The 17,202-nt window shown below is 33.7% G+C and overlaps 1 long non-coding RNA gene across 1 annotated transcript; it reads left to right on the top strand.

Moving 5' to 3' along the window:
* The first annotated feature begins 9,687 nt into the window (after nt 1-9,687).
* Nucleotides 9,688-14,515, top strand: LOC143058593 (uncharacterized). Its single transcript, XR_012973140.1, has 2 exons — nt 9,688-9,749; nt 11,620-14,515. It is a non-coding gene; the product is annotated as an uncharacterized LOC143058593 (long non-coding RNA).
* Nucleotides 14,516-17,202: the final 2,687 nt, after the last annotated feature.

Raw genomic sequence — 17,202 nt, 5'->3', positions numbered from 1 at the left:
TTATCCATGGTATCCAAACTTGCTGCTAGTGTTCAAATGTGTTCTTGTGATAAATTGTCCTTACGAAGACATCCGCGTACACACATGTTAAAACTTTTCCCTTTTGTTAGCAGAAACGTTACCAAGACACTCCATAAAGCACATAACATCTACAGCTACTATGGATTGAATGTAAATTGTCTGCGACGACACTTTTATATCAGTTTGAAAGGTTCGGAATGGTAAATTATGCAGATGTTTGAAAACATATACAAACGTGTGATACAATTATACAATGCTATAAGTTATGATTGTATTCATTTTTTCAGAAACTCATGTCTTCTAGAAACATTGTAATTGGCAAAAGATTCCTAGAAAATTAATTTCAACTAACGATATTACTTCATTTCTTAATTTAGACGTAGAAGCAAACTAAGTGAATTACATATTTTAGTTCTTAAGAAAATTAACACTGTCAATTTTGCTGCACCATATGTGCATTTTAAAAATAAATGTATTTTCAGTGATTCTTAAGGTCAAAATATTTTACAATCCTTTATTAATTATTCGCTTAAGTGCTGATCAAACCAAAAAGAGTCAAAAGTATGACAAAATGATGATTCTCTGTCGAGTAGAAAAAAAATACAACCATTGGGTTTTTTTTCACGCTGTTAACTTAGTGTATATTGATGAAGTCAGTAAATAATCGGACTGAATCGACTTTCAGTAGGGAATTGAGAAAGCAAAACGTACATGTATGTCTTTAAAATTTAAAATGCCAACATTCAATGAACAATGTACATGGTAAACAATCTCGCCTGCGTTACTGACCATTGATTTAATGTTGAAAGTTTTAAAGACAATGATTTAATTGCAAGTATCACATAGACTTGATATCTCGAAAGATCCATAAGTTTGAGGTCAAGGTCCACTCATCCTGTCAGACAGACATGTGCACGTTTCAACTATTCCACAAAACAAACTTGACCTATTGATTATGGTATTTGAAAAAAAATGACTGAAACACAAAAAAACTTAAAATCAAACAATAAAACATGAAAACATGAAAATGAGGTCAAATTATACATGTTAAACAGAGATGTATACACAAAAAGCATTCCATACACCAAATGTGATGTTTAGAGTAGAAGAGCATAATTTCTCTGTTTGTATTGGCTTTAGAATAACTTAATAACTGTAAGAACTGTAAGATTTTTGTAATGAGATATATTACATTACAATTACATGTAATGCCAAAATTGGGACATAAAAAATCATGTCTTACTTGCAGGAATATAATGCATTACATTATAAGTTAGCATTATTATGCCTGATTTTAACCCAAATAAATAATTTCCACCACTTTTAGATTGAAATTATATAAATAAAGGCAACAGTAGTATACCGCTGTTCAAAACTCATAAATCCATGGACAAAAAACAAAATCGGGGTAACAAACTAAAACTGAGGGAAACGCATTAAATATAAGAGAACAACGACACAACATTAAAATGTAACACACACACACACACACACACACAAACACAGAACCGGACTAAGCATTAGACAAAATCCTTTGAGAATAACAAATATAACATCAAAACCAGATACATGAATTTGGGATAGATAAGTACCGTGACACGTCTTACAGTAATGTGAATTCACATTCAAAAATAAACAAGAAAACAAACGACACAACGGAAACACAACGTTAAAATGTAACACACACAGAAACGAACTATAATATAACAATGGCCATATTCCTGACTTGGTACAGGACATTTTTAAAGGAAAACATGGTGGGTTGAACCTGGTTTTGTGGCATGCCAAACCTCCCTCTTTTATGACCATGTGAAATATAATTGATTGATTTTTTGGTTGCTTAACGTCCAGTGGCAAATATTTCATGCATATTCAGGACGAGAACAAGTTCACAATAAATACAATCGGTAGGTTGATACAATAGAGGCCATCTGGGATGATGGTCGGGGAAATTTGGACTACCACTGGAAAATGAGGGTATATTGGATAGAGACAGAAACTTTGCCTTGCAACAAGCCACCTACGGACCCCTCAAAGAGTTGTTGCAAGGGTTCTTAACGTGCAAAGAGCGTGGCACTCTCTTTACACGAGGCATCGGATTTAACGTCCCCCTTTTGACCGGACGTGACTGCGAACTTAATACATCCCGCACAGCCAAACAGACGCCCCACTTCGGCAAGCGTTTTACTGCCGGTCGGGAGAAGACCAAGTGACCATATTTCTATTCCCCAGTCATCCTTGGGGGTATGTGAAATATAACATTAAAATGAGGACTACAATATAAATAAATAGGAGAACACAATTGACAAAGAAACACACGAATAATAGCTAACAAAAGGAAACAAGTTTAAATTTTTTAATACGCCAGAAGTGCATTTTGTACCACACTCAAAGAAACACTCAAATCGGAAATGCCTTTATCAATTGGCAAAAACCAAAGTTAAAACATATCAAACGAATGGAAAACAACTAAAATATTCCTGACTTGGTACAGGTATTATCTAATGTAGAACATGGTAGATTGAACCTGGTTTTATAGCTAGGTTAACATCGAACTTGCTTGACAGTCACATACATTTCCATGAAATAGACAACAAAGTACACAGACATGATAGGTAAAAATGTACAACAGTCAACATTGTGGTATAATTTTAATCACTATAAAAACAAACACATAGGCCAACAAATAAATGACATGAACAAAAAACATAAAACAAAACTGAAAGTCAACAAATCGACCGATCAGAGGAGGATTTAATAACTTGAAAATGAACCCTACCTAGATGTAGTCAAATAGTTGACTGATTGTTGCTTGTAAAACTATGATACATTCAGCAGTTCGGAAAAAGACGATGTTCCACTTTTTACATTATTAAGATAAAACAGTATATAATACTGTACTGAGAAATCGATCTGAAAACTAATGAAAAAACTGGTTACATAAATAAAGTGATTTGAAAACAAAGGGGACTTTTATCGCAATGATAGCGAATTTGTTTGTAAAAAATCACATTACATTTTGGTAAACCTACCTCTTAAAGGGGTGGTTTAACGGAGTGTTAGTCCCTTATCAATATATGTCTGGCTTGGCTTTAACAATTTTGTATTTGATGCCCTAATAAAGGTAAATCTATACATTGTTTTAACAGCATGGAAAAGTCATTGGTGGTAAAATTTCACAATGAAAGTATATGTCTTTGTACGCTATTTTTTTAATAATTGAAATTCATTATGTTCTTTTAGAGATATGGAAAAGTCAAAAATAAGATAGTATTTAAAAACAAAAGTAGACAGAACTCTTGTTCTTTAATTCTCTTTGAAGATATGTTTTAAACAATGTAAGCTGCTGCGGTTTAAAAATGTGTTTTGAAAGCGATTTGGGACAGCTATTTTGTTAGTTTAAAGTAAAACTCGTCTAGGCAGGAGTCACGTGGTGTTTTCCATAGATATATTCTTTATTTCTTGTTCAAGTTTGAGCAACATTATACAATTACAATACAGCAGATTTAACACTATTGGCATGCAGTACATAAAGTTTGGTATTCGTTATATGTTTTTATGGTTCAGGTTAACTTTTATAACGAGGTCAATAAATACGCTATTGTGAAAAAAGAGAGGGAAAATACCAAAAGGGGTATAAATAAAGGGAAACGTAGTATACCGCTGTTCAAAACTCATAAATCTATGGACAAAAACCAAAATCGGGGTAACAAACTAAAACTGAGGGAAACGCATTAAATATTAGAGGAGAACAACGACACAACATTAAAATGTAACATACACAGCAACGGACTAAGCATTAGACAACATCCGATGAGAATAACCAATAAAACATCAAAACCAAATACATGAATTTGGGATAGAAAAGTACCGTGACACGTCTTATAGTAATGTGAATTCACACTCAAAAATAGGAGAAAACAAACGACATAACGGAAACACAACGTAAAAATGTTACACACATAAAACTCAGCAGTAAAAAAAAATAACAATGCCATGGCAAACACAAATTTCGATGTAGTTGTTAACATTGTAAGTTATTAATGGTTGAGTCTTACGTTGACGTAACGCGCGTCTGGCGTACTAAATTATAATCTTGGTACTTTTGATAACTACTTTCACCACTGGGTCGATGCCACTGCTGGTGGACGTTTCGTCCCTGAGGGTATCACCAGCCCAGTAGTCAGCACTTCGGTGTTGACATGAATATCAATTATGTGGTCATTTTTATAAATTTCCTGATACAAAACTTTGAATTTATCGAAAAACTAAGGATTTTCTTGTCCCAGGAATAGATTACCTTAGCCGTACTTGGCACAACGTTTTGGAATTTTGGATCCTCAATGCTCTTCAACTTTGTACTTGTTTGGCTTTATAACTATTTTGATATGAGCGTCACTGATGAGTCTTATGTAGACGAAACGCGCGTCTGACGTACTAAATTATAATCCTGGTACTTTATTATTATACAGTAGTAAACTAAGGTGTCGATAAATTCACTCAAAACAAGGTTTCACAAGGTCAGTAGCTATGAATTTCCGTTTAAAACATTTGATGGTCAGTGCAAACAATTAAAACAATGAAAATTAAACATCTAAGTCTTGTATCTAAGTGCCTTTAGTTAATTTGCTCTGTTAGACCGCAAAACGTTGATCAAAAACTAGAAATTGTTACATCGAACTATTTTACAAATATTTTACTAATCAAAAATCATGTTGGATAGTAGTTCTTTATGTTCCGGACCATATAAGTATCTGGATCATATGCGTATGGTCATGACTATATGCGTATACTCATATGGTCCGACCGTACGCGAATGGTCGAACCACATGAATATATATTATCGTTTGGTTATTAACGGGTCGGAGCATATGAGTATTTGGACCATAAAGGAATGTTTTCAACTATGCATTAGAACCGTTTCAATAATACAATACAGTGGCGTAGCCAGGGTTAAATTGATGTGGATGCGAAATTTTTGGGGACCATTTTATGCAGAAAAATATATTTTTCGGATGATTTTCCCTGTATGTATGTGTACTCCACTAAAATCAGACACTGGCTAGATTTTTGTTTAATTTCAAAATACCCTACAATATATATGTAGGACTCTAAAGTGCGATGGTACTCTAAAGTGCGATGGCCACGCTAAAGTGCGACGGTCTACGCTAAAGTACGATGGTGTCGCACGCTAAAGTGCGATGGTTGTTTGTTCGCTAAAGTACGATGGTATATCACGCTATTTTAAAGTGCGATGTACCAAAGGGTAAGAATCGAAGGCTTTATAAAAAAAACCGTTAAAGAACACTCAATGCAACAATAGCCCTTTTGTATAATCTAGTATTATAAGGTGTATACCATAGATGTGAAAGGCATTATAATTTAACAGTAGCCTTAAGTGAATAATTGTCAAAGACCGAACACGTAATAATTGCTAAAATGGTAATTAAAAGGTGTCGCAGAATACGATATATTTCTTGTAAATGAATTTTTGACAACTCGTGCGTATTAAATATTGTTATAATTGGTGTAGCTTGCCGTACATAGTCTATCGCTTATGGGAACACCTCCCCTTACAATCGTCCATTTTAAGTTAAAAGATACAAAATTCGATTATTGTCGAAATATGTAACATTTATTTGTTTAATTTAAACGAGAGAGAAAGGCGATGTTTACCGAGCTTAATTTTCTTCATTTTTGTAGCAACAACTTATCCATGTTATATTTTCAGGCAATGTACAAACTAATGTTTTAGGCGATTAGTTATAACTTACGCATGAAAGTATGTACCTTTATATTGTACACGTTACTTTTCAATAAAAGCGACATTTTAAAGGGAACCGCAAAATAAAATGCAACATAAACAATGATTCAAATGTATCCGTTCGCTTCCAATAAAAGCAGGATACAAGATATCTATGCGAATACTACTTGTATCTATTAGGCCTATAGTAAAACGATCGACTGCAGCAGGTTACAAGTTCTTCTTCCAGCTACCGAAATAAAACACATTTTCTCTAGCCGACAAAGCACGGTTAAGGTGCGTTTACACGGTACGATTTTCCATCCGATTTTCCATCCGATTTTATACCGACGCTCAGGTAAATCGTATAGCGTTCTGTTTACACGATACGTTTTTCCATCCGATTTTGAACAGATTCGAACAAGTGCTTTTTGTTTGATAATTGAACAAATATCATGTCGAGTATCATAAAAATAAAACGGAATAAGTTTTTCTGGATAAAACATTTTCCTTCGTTTATTTATTAATTTCTATTAAATGGCATATAATATACAATGCTATTCTTCTGACATTATGACGTTTTGTTTCGTGGAAGACCGTCCATTGCATGTTTTTGGCAATAAAAATTCACACACATCACTGGGGTAAAGCTGATGACCGTAACTGCATTCACGGTCATCCCAAGATGTCGGATGAAAAATTAGGTCAGTTTCTGTATTGTCTGTTAAAGTGTTTCTATATCATTTTCTTTACAAATCATACATTGAAACGATGTAAATTTATAAAAGAATCACTCGAAAATCATTAATTACTTCCGAGAAATGTGCATGAAACGGGAAATTCGACTGTTAACGTCATAATCAAACTACGTTTATAACGTCTATACTTTCGCGGACCGTCGGACTTTAGCGTATGGAGGCATCGCACTTTAGCGTATACCATCGCACTTTAGCGTGACCATCGTACTTTAGCGTCCCCATCGAACTTAAGAGTCCTACATATATATTTCGATTTTTTTATTATTGTTTTCTCGAAACTACCATCATTTAATTCATAATATTTGATGAAAGAGTTTCAAACCCAATCTCTTATATTTGACATCTCAAAAACAAACCCATTACAGCGACACTTATGTTTATAGAACTTCGAAACATAGGAACCGATGTGACTTCACTGTGACTTTCCCGGAACATTATTACTTGTCTCAAGGCGTTACAGGGGACATGGAAATACCGGTCGTCCGTCCGTCTTGTCTTGTTTACGCTGTAATGTGTGAACATGTACAATTATTGCAAGATTTTTGTGAAATTTGTATCATCAGCAATGTTTGACACTAACACAAATAAGTCCTGATCAAATATTGGTAACCAATTATGATCCGTGAAACATAAATTATAATGGAAATCCTATTGCATTTGCTAGATGAAGCTTTTATTTCTCTTGAGCATGTTGAGATATTAAAAAAATGTATAAAAAGTGCATTTTTAGCCCTTGTTTCTTGGATAGATAAAATATGTGCAATGCGGGGACATTGGAACTCTGTTCTTTTATTGAATAAAAATATTTGAACCTAAATAGAAAGGGGTATTTATAAGCCAAGGAATTATCACAGTCCATTTCAGTAAATACTAGTAGAGTTGCTATGTCATCGCTTGGCTCAATTTTAGACCAAACCAGTCTACATGTCTGCGTATCATCATCCCCTGCGCTTGCCGCAGCCGACGACGTAGACTTTTACGAAAGAGTCGAGAGTACTTTTCTGCGATGTATCCATGTTGTTTACATAAACTAAACGATCCTAAAGGAAAAACCACGCATACTGCTTCGGAAATGATTGGACACTATTCTCATATCCTCACCCTTGTTACATTCGGATACCTCTGTGTGTATCTGCTGTGAACACAAGAAATAATATATATTTTTTTAGTCAAAATGATGTGGATGCTTGAGCATCTGAGCATACATGCAAGCTACGCCACTGCAATAAACTGTATTATTCAAAGGCTTCATAAACATTTAATATTGATGGCATAGTTAGTTTTTATCGCTTTTTGTATTCTTATACTTATGTGTAGGGTAATTTTTTTCCACACTTTACTACCCTAGCTTTTCTGCATTTGTACGTCTTGGTTGTGCACAATCATTCGCAGTTACACTAGAGTGGAAATTTAACCTCCTTATCAGCTTCGTACAGTAATATCTAGGTCTTAGGCATCCATAACATTTCTTTTAGAACTTTCGGGAAATATCTTCACAATTAAGTCGACATGTTGCGATTCTAGCGTAATAACAAATTGATTATTAGGTATAAAATGTATTTATTAATAGTTGTGACTAGTGAGTAAAATCAAATGCGTGAAACTGCTTATTTTTATTTAGTTAATCTTTTAATCATTATAACACAATAGAATGATCTTTGATATCGTCTGTTTAATGACGTGACAACTAGACGGTCATAACTTATAAAGAGTTAAATATTAATTGTAAACGTGTTAATGACACCGACCATATGAGAAAATACCAATACGGCCATGACCATACGCGTATGGTCCAAATACTCATATGGTCCGGAACATTTACACTAACGTCAGCCTTAACCACTAGGTCGATGCCACTGCTGGTGGAGATTTATTTCCCCGAGGTTATCACCAGCCCAGTAGTCAGCACTTCTGTGTTGACTTGAGTTATCATTGATATGTTCACAATTATAAATTAACTCTTAACAAAACTTCGAATTTTTTAAATACTAAGGCTTTTCTACCTCAGGATTAGAATACCTTAGCTGTATTTGGCAAAACTTTTAGGAATTTTCGGTCCTCAATGCTCTTCAACTTCGTACTTTATTTGGCCTTTTAAACATTTTTGATTCGAGCGTCACTGATGAGTCTTTTGTAGACGAAACGCGCGTCTGCCGTATATATAAAATTTGAATCCATGTATCTATGATGAGTTTATTTGCAACAACTGAGTCGATGCCACTGCTGGTGGAGATTTATTTCCCCGAGGGTATCACCAGCCCAGTAGTCAGCACTTCTGTGTTGGCTTGAGTTATCATTGATATGTTCATAATTATAAATTAGCTGTTACCAAAACTTCGAATTTATGAAATACTAAGGCTTTTCTACCTCAGGATTAGATTACCTTTGCTGTATTAGGCAAAACTTTTAGGAATTTTCGGTCCTCAATGCTCTTCAACTTCGTACTTTTTTTGGCCTTCTAAACATTTTTGATTCGAGCATCACTGATGAGTCTTTGGTAGACGAAACGCGCGTCTGCCGTTTATATAAAATTTGAATCCATGTATCTATGATGAGTTTATTTTAAATACAAATATTACTTACTGAATGAATGAAATATACACCACAAGTTTCTCTCCGACACAGACGAACCTGTGTATCTTTAAAAGTTTTAAAACATGGCTGGACCTTGATAAATAACATATTAATGCGTTTTAAGTTTTAACATATAACAAACTCGAATTCCCGCAAAATAAACTATGTTTATAAGTCAAATCACATAAATACTGAACTTCGAGGAAAATTCAAAAAAGAAAGTCACTAATCAAATGGACAAATCAAAATCAAAACCTCAAAATAATAAAGTACTTTGAGAAAGTCACTTATTAAATAAATTCAGTGAACGGTATTGATTTTACAAGAATAAACGAGTGAAAATAAGTGATTTGAAAAGTGGTGGTTTTTTTTGTTTAATGTCGGTTGTCAGAAAATTATCATCAAAATCCAGGTAAGTTTTTTAATTTTTTGAAACTTTAAATGAAAATAACATGTATATATGTTCTTCACGCTTCGGTTTGTAAGTTACATAACAGCTGTTGAAGTATCACCACGCCTATTTTTGTAAACTACTGCTAGTGAACCTTATCAGTGAAATGTTTGTTTACATATTGTTACTAAATGTAGTCAGGATACGTCATATAAAATCCAATATGGACGCTAGGTGATATACATAGTAGTCCTTTCTAGTAGTAAGTTAAACAAGGCTTTTATTAGATAATTAGAATGACAACCTTTTCTTGTCATAATTCTTCATCTTGCTTATTTAATAGAAATTTGGTTTTGATAATTGCAAGGATGTTATGCAAGTGTATGAATAATTGTTCAACAAGTAAAAGCTGTCATAAAAGCTTGACTGGCGTCATGGAAAAACTATTGAATAAGATCAAACACAATATGTTAAAAAAAAGTGTTGCAACGGTTTTGCTACAAGAGTAAGCATCGTATGACCTATACTCAATGCCTATTTATTTTATTTTATCTCGCATGAGAACCATCGTGTTCTTTACAACAAGTAACAACTAGAAGATTTTTCAGATTTATATGATCTGATGAGTAACACAAATGTTAATATTGGCTCTTGACAAATATACCCTACGTAACTTCTGCAAGATACGCATATCTTGATATCTCATTTTTGTATTTGAATATTTTTTTTAGATACCCCGTAACGGCGTTTATACGAAATCAGCACTTTATTACACAAAAAAAGTAGTGTACCTAACTCCAAGGTAAATTTAAAAAGGGAACGGCCATAAAAACTGACGAAATCAAACGTTAGACATTATCAACCAACGGAATGAATAGACATCAAATGTTCATGTCACTATTTTTGTGCATCGACGGATATGTAGTTTAAAACAGGTTTTAGATGACAATAATGTCAAAAAGTTTCTTTAAAATTCGATCAACATTATGTTTGGCAAAAATTGGTGAGTAATCTGATGTTTACAATCAAAGTTTGATAAAAAGCCTGTTTTGATAATATTTTAACATTCACTCAAATTATGAAGATAACATTGATAATTTATATCACGGTTAATGCGTTAGCTTAACTATTTTAGCCCTTCACCTGATTGCACGATGCGTTTTGATACAATCTGTCCCAAAAATGAAGATTATCGATTTAGTCTTTCCCGATAGAGATACAATTTTATCTGGGTTTAAATGTAGGACAAGATGTAGGCCCAATCTGTGAACCTTCTGAAAAGTAGAACAAGTTTCCATAAAAATAATTAAAATTTGTAACTGTTTCTTCTGAAATGTGTTAGGAATGGGAAAACTTTTTTTTTTAATGTCGATTTCAAAAAACGAATGATATTACACTCGGATGGCATATTTTAGTGTGCACGTCTCGGGTAAGGGAGTTTTATTTCCATGGTTCTTTTGCAGGATAAGTTTTATAACTATTTATAACGATGACCTTTGATCGAATGTGAAGAAGAGCATTACCTCTGAAAACCTTGCTAAAATGTATACTAAACTCTGACGTTGGACGGATTCAGACGGAGCACACTAAAAAAGGAAACAATTTGAATTGTTTCGTTTAAAACACGTCTTTTAACCTCTCTTTTCTCTCCGAAATATGCTGGGACACTGCCAACTTTGAATGATTAATCTGCCTCTTGAGATAATTTCATTGAGGTTGAAAGTAAGTTATTGTAGAGCAAAGCACGTAATCACGATAACTACACTAAATACTAAGCACATGGAATAGCAAGGAAAAGGATGGCCTCTACCGATCTCTATGGTGGGATTTTGTTTCTTATATTTTGTAAAAATAGGACAAAAAGTTTTGATTTTGTGACATAGAAATAAGAAATAAATTTTAAACAAAAAACCCTAAACGAGATGAACTCTATTTCAGCTTTACACGAAAATTTTAACGTAAAGACGTCCAGATGTTTAAGCAAGATCAAATTCGTCGCAAATTTGCTAATTATTTTATCAAACAAACGTTTTTGCATACGGTGTCATATGATTTGATACGATATAAGATAATACAAAGCATAACTCTCAAATTTACTTCATGTAATATATTCAGGTCTATTTATATTGTAGATGGTGTGAATAAGGAAATTTGCCTGCTAAATGTTATATACATATGGATCCGAACCGTATATAAGTGGCGTGTAAATCGTATAACAAATTTCTAGTGTTTTAGCGGGAAAACAGAAATTAAAGAGAAGCGATGAATTCTTGTGAGATATACAACAGACAAATGTCTACAACAAGAACACAGTGTAAATACAACGAAGTAAACGCAAAAGGAGAAACACCTCTACATTTAGCAGCCAAAATTAAAAATACTGGTGGTGAAAATTCAATTGAAAACCAATTGACAAAGGGAGTAGACGTCAACGCTCGTAATAAATGGGGTCAAACGCCACTACACTATGCTGCAATATCTGGTTGTTTACACAATATTGAGACTTTGATTAAGTCTTCTGGTATTGATATCAATAGCAGAGATATAAATGGATACAATGCCCTTCAGATTCTGATTGCTGGAGATGATGGTGAAAATGACTATGTACTTACATTTGGAAGTTATCGTCTTCGTGTACTGTCAGCAGATCGCATACTAGATGATGTCGAAATGTCTGAAAAAAGTGTCGATCTGCGAAAGTCGTTGCAAGCTCTCGTCAACGCTGGAATTGATGTAAACAATCAGACTGTATTCGGAGATGGTGTCCTACATCTCATTGCATTGAGGAAGGATAACCCGCCGTTATTAAAGTTGTTTATTTTCAATTTTCCTGACATTAGATTAAATCTGATAAACAAAAAGAATGAAAACTTTTTGCATGTATATGTTCCCCGTGAACGTTTGGAAGATATTGTGAAATTGTTTGAATGGATTGCAGACAAGTTCTCAAGATCTACTATGAAGGAATTGTCATCCGGTAAAGATATATGTGGGAAAACGCCATGGAGTTTAATGATTGGCAATACAGGTGAATATGCTGATTTTCGAAACATTCTTGTCTATGCCGTTTCACCTGATGTTAATGATAACCTTGGGAACACAGTTTTGCAACAAACTTGTGGTAATTCATACAGCTATTCGCACTTAGAGTTTCTGGAATATATGCTCAAAGTTGGTGCTGATATAAACGCACAAAATATATATGGAGAAACTATATTATCGATGACGGTAGATGAGAAAATATTAAAGATTTTCTTAAAGTTCAATCCAGATTTCAATGCTAAAGATAGATGGGGAAGATGCGCGTTGCTTTCTTTGATGACATATCCTATATCAGATCTACTCGAAACATTATTAGCTGAGGTAAAAGTAGATGTTAATACCAGTGACATATATGGATCTACGCCTCTGCATTTTGCTGCGTATCACAATAATGAGGAACAAATAAAAATATTGTTAAAATATGATGCAGATGTAAATGCACGCGATAATCTCCAAGAAAGACCTCTGGACACAGCAAAGAGACACAGACGTTTTCGTTGCATTGCACTATTAAAAGAGGCCGACATAATAGAACATAAACAAACCATTTTATACACTCGAATACCAAAGCTGTTAGATAGTACATTCTTAGAGATTATTTTTGGATTTCCAGAGGTGATAATATCGTCTTGTATCCAATCACCACAAGATATTCAGACACTACTACATTTACCTTTGAATTTAAAAGACTTCATGAACTATCTTCTAGAATCATATCACATAAGAAGTCAGAAGAACAACTCTGAAGTAGATTCTGTGACATTCGAGGTTAATAATCTGGTCACGTCGCTTTGCACGCATATTGGAAAATACGATTCTAGATTTGAAATGTCAGTTTTTCCATCTGGAAGTATGGCTGAAGGGACAAAAATAGACCGTCCAAATGAATTTGATTTTATGTTATGTCTTGATAAGTTAAATGATATCACTGACATTGTTATGGCAGACAATTCTATGAAGAATGGATTCGCTTCCCTGAAATTTAAGGATATACCAGATATTGACGAATATCTGTCCTTTACCGATGCTGACGGCTATTTCTTGCCTGTTTTGTTTTTAAGGTTATTTTCTGAATATTTAAAAAGAGCACTAAATGAACCTCATTTGTGGAAGGAGGGAAACTTATACTTTAATGTTAAAAATGAATTCACAATAAGACATGAAAAACCAGTGTTTACTTTTGGTGTTTATTGGTTCGGTTCTGTTTACAAACAATTGAAAATCAGTATAGACCTTGTTCCGGCAGTTTACAAAAGAGGATGGTGGCCAACAAATATTGATGTTGATAAAATACCTCTCGTTAGTCCAGACATCAAAGCAGCCGGCTGTTTCCTAATTCTGCAAACCAAAAAACTCAAAATTTCTGTAGACAACTCTCACTGTATAAGCCAAACATGTAACACTGAAGACAATGACGTAGATTTAGCAAAGAAGAGAATGTTACGGATTTCAGCTGCTCCTGCAGAGATTTGCCTTATGAAGTCATTGCCAAATAAATTTCGACAAGCTTATGTCCTTGCAAAAATTTTGAAAAATGTGTGTCCTGAAATTGGTGTTGAAACCAAACAATACGGGCTGGAGGAATTGGACATGGAATATGCAAGACCACGCCGCACAAAACCATCGGAATTCCTTAAAAGCTATATGTTGAAAAACAGCGTGTTTTATGTACTGGACGAACTGAAAATGAAGAACCATTTAGAAGATGAACTTGACGTATTTAAGATAACTATAAAAATCTACAATTTTCTTCTGCGATTTGTTGATGGTGTACAAATGCACATGCGTCCTTACTTTCTTTCAAGTGATATCAATGTCTTTGAGAAATCGAAGGAGTTATCCTTCAACAAAACATTTATTTTTCATTTGCAAAGAGAATTTAGCATAAAGCTTGTTTTAGGTATTCTCAATGAAAAATTTCCAAAGGAATGTTTAGCTGCTGAAATGTTTTAATACAGCAAATACAATCACTAGAAATCTTTATTATCACAACCATTGTGGGTTTTTTTCACGCTGCTTACTTGGTGTATATTGATGAAGTTATTAAATTATCGGAATGAATCGACTTTCAGTAGTGAATTGAGAAAACAAAAACGTGCATGTATGTTTTTAAAATCCAAATGCCAACATTCAATCAACAGTGTACATGGTAAAAAATCTCGCATGCATTATTGACCATTAATTTAATGTTGAAAATATCACATAAACTTAACATCTTGAAAATTCCATGAATTTGAGGTGAAGGTCAAATCGTCCTGTCAGACAGACATGTGCACGTTTCAATTATACTAGAACATATACTTGACCTATTGATTATGGAATTTGGAAAAAAAAAAGACCAAAACACAAAAACTTAAAATCGAACAATAAAACATGAAAATATGAAAATCAGGTGAAGGTCAAATTATAAATGTAAAACAGAGATGTTTACTCAAAATGCATTCCATACAACAAATATAATCGACCTCCTGCTAAGAGTATCGAAAAACAAGACAAAAACACACATAATCTTAACATTGACTAATAAACCATGAAAATGAGGTCAGTGTAGGATTTTACCTTCCAGACAGACATACACATCTTACAATTATTCCAGAATAAATATCGCTGCCCTATTGCGTTCAGACTATCACAATTTCAAAAACAAACCAAAACACAAAAACATCAACATTAATTGAAGAATCATGAAACTGAGGTCCAGGTCAGATGAAATCTGCCAGAATGACAGTACTCTTCACAATCATTCAATAAACCACATTTAGTTGCCCCACTGATAATATATTCTTAGAAACGATCCTAATCATGCAAATCTCACTATGATCACTGATCCATGAAACGAGATTGGGGTATAGTGAACTGTCTGACAGACATATATATGTTTCAGGTACTAAAATACCAAATATAGTTATCGTATAACACATAAGCAATTTACATGACAAAGTCGCTGAACCTCAACAATGAAAATGAGACCAAGGACAATGGCCATGACAGAATGAAACGTCGTAACAAAAGGTAGCTGCATGCAATGTATGCAGTTTAAGTGTCTTCATCTTCTAAAATATAAAGTTTTATACAAAGTTTACCCCCGCACTGCTGCCCTCCGCCGCTAGATAGTAATCTCCATATCTCGCATACTGCGAAATCGTCGCATTTGTGGCCAGTTAAAGTATATTATCCCTAGCTCAAAATCTGTATCTGTCCGTGAATATAAGTATGAACAATCTGGTCTTTTTTTACATTTTGCAAAAAACACTTCGAATTTGGTATGAAGAAGATGACATGTGTGCTGACATGAATTATCATTGATATGGTTATATTTATAAATTTACTGTTCACAAAATTTTTAATTTTTGAAATACTTAGGCTTTTCTACCTCAGGCATAGATTACCTTAGCTGTATTTGGCAAAACTTTTAGGAATTTTGGTCGTCAATGATCTTCAATTTCATACTTTATTTGGCCTTTTTAACTTTTTTGGATTCGAGCGTCAATGATGAGTCTTTTGTAGACGAAACGCGCGTCTGGCGTATATACAAAATTTAGTGCTGGTATCTATGATGAGTTTATTTATTAACATAAAATCCTTACCTGCGTTTTATGAGATAATTTTAAGCACTGAGTTAATGCCTCTGTTTGTGCATTATCAGAATTCTGTACTTTGGAATTTACGTGATATATATTTTTTTTTTAAAAGAGTGCACACACTGAAATGTCTCACCTGCTTCACTGACCATTGAGTTATGTACTAAATATTAGGTCACTACAAGTATCATATAATTTCACATGATAAAAAAAATGAGGCCAAGGTTAAATAAACCCAGCCAGAAATGCATGTCTACTTTTAAAATTTTGTAATTTTGATAATGCTTAATAAAATGTTGAAATCAAAATAGCAATACCTTAACATCTTACACAAGTTATGCAAACATTTAAAGTCAATGAACAATGACTGAGTTACATGGCTAAACAATCTCCATGTAAATGAGATGTGCCAATGCTAATACAACTGCATACCAAATATCATTGACTTATTATAAGTCGTTCCCAAATCTAAATACAAAAATTAACTTGTAAAATATGTAAAAGTTTCAAAGTCAATGAAGCATGAAGAGGGGGTGGGGCTATATAATCCCAAAAGAAACAATACTTGCAAATTTGCATACCAAATAGATTTAAAATTAGCATTTCATCTTAAACTGATCTAATTATCACAAACTAATACATGAAAACTAAGATAAGTTTCAAAGTCATTAGACTGTGACTGAGGGGCGAGGCCATATATCCTCCATGGAAATGAGATGTGCCAATGCTTATACAACTGAATACCAATCAACATTGGCCTACCACTAATAGTTCCCCTTGAACTGACCTAATCACAAACTAATACATGATAACTTTTAAAAAAATCAAAGTCAATAGACCATGACTAAGGGGGTTGAGCTAAATTATCTCCATGGAAATGAGATATGCCAATTCTTATACAACTGCATACCAAATATCATTGACCTACCACTTATGGTTCCCCATAAACTGACCTATCACAAACTAATAAATGATAACTTACAAAAATTATCAAAGTCAATAGACCATGACTAAGGGGGCAGAACCAAATTATCTCCATGGAAATGAAATATACCAATGCTTATACAACTGTATACCAAATATCATTGACCT

Source organism: Mytilus galloprovincialis, chromosome 14 (genome assembly GCF_965363235.1).
Source record: "Mytilus galloprovincialis chromosome 14, xbMytGall1.hap1.1, whole genome shotgun sequence".
Lineage (NCBI taxonomy): Eukaryota > Metazoa > Mollusca > Bivalvia > Mytilida > Mytilidae > Mytilus > Mytilus galloprovincialis.
The sequence above is the reverse complement of the archived record's forward strand: the minus strand, read 5'-3'. Positions and strand labels throughout refer to the sequence as shown.